Consider the following 1,007-nt stretch of genomic DNA (forward strand, 5'->3'; position numbering starts at 1 on the left):
CAGTCTGTCCAATGCTGGCAAATTTGTACTGCATGGCTGTGGGAAACTAAAGCTATACCTAATGATGATAGATTTTTCAAACAGAGAATTTACAACGGATACAACCAAGGCAAATAAAAACTTGAAGTTCCAAGGATACCCATAATATTAATATGAATAGTCTGACTTGTTTTCTAAGAATGATAAACTATTGATATTTCCAGTCCAATACTTAATATTTTTATAATATAATTTATTGGCCCCCAAAAATATGTAAAGTATAAAGGGAAAATTTTTCTTTTGTAATAAATCATTTCTGTCAGCCACATTGACGGTTTTTTTACTATTCTGATGTCATAACAAGCTTCCTTTGGAGGTAGTTTGAAAATGCTTGGTTTTGGTCATTGGAGCAAAAAACCCTGGGTTAGGGTTGAAACTCCGGGCCCTAAGGTGTCAGGTGCAATATATGGTCAAGCATATTTTATAGATAATTCAGGGGTCCAATCAGGTAGGGTTTATAATTGAATGTATTATATGGGATCCTTGAGGCTTCACTCCCTGGCTGGAGGATTAGGTGGCTATATAAATTTGAAAAGTAGGAGTAAAATACTAAATGTCTAGGTGATGAAGCCTCCTGGCTGTGAGTTTTTGTGGATCATGTGAATAGAATGTATATCATGTAATAAAAGTATAATGTATATGCATATCATGGGGTTTAAATGGAGTTTTTTGTGGTGTATATTACTTTGGTTTTACTGAAAGATGATTTAAATTCTCTAGTCTTTTGGTAGCTTGGGACTGGTGCTAATAAACTTGCTAATGATTTTTTTTGTCCCATAGTGTTTTATTTTAATTATGTTAGGGTGTTTGTTTTGTTGGTCTTAGAGAGAAATATTTAATCTCTCTAATAGGAGAATTGGTGTTATTTCCTTGAATAGATCCACCCCTAAAATCCATCAATATGGTATCTGTAGATTTCTTTTAATGCCTAGTTAGCATTTTTAAGTTAATTTTGATAGAGAACAGTC

At 33.2% G+C, this 1,007-nt stretch overlaps 2 protein-coding genes across 2 annotated transcripts in view; one reads left to right on the top strand and one right to left on the bottom strand.

The window, feature by feature from the left end:
- Nucleotides 1–1,007, bottom strand: part of LOC119581891 (prostaglandin E synthase 2-like) — a 41,881-nt gene that overhangs the window by 33,175 nt on the left and 7,699 nt on the right. The window lies entirely within an intron of this gene.
- The window catches only part of LOC119581892 (prostaglandin E synthase 2-like), a 4,456-nt gene that overhangs the window by 716 nt on the left and 2,733 nt on the right, over nucleotides 1–1,007 (top strand). The gene's annotated exons all lie outside the window — the stretch shown is intronic.

Source organism: Penaeus monodon, chromosome 15 (assembly GCF_015228065.2).
Source record: "Penaeus monodon isolate SGIC_2016 chromosome 15, NSTDA_Pmon_1, whole genome shotgun sequence".
Lineage (NCBI taxonomy): Eukaryota > Metazoa > Arthropoda > Malacostraca > Decapoda > Penaeidae > Penaeus > Penaeus monodon.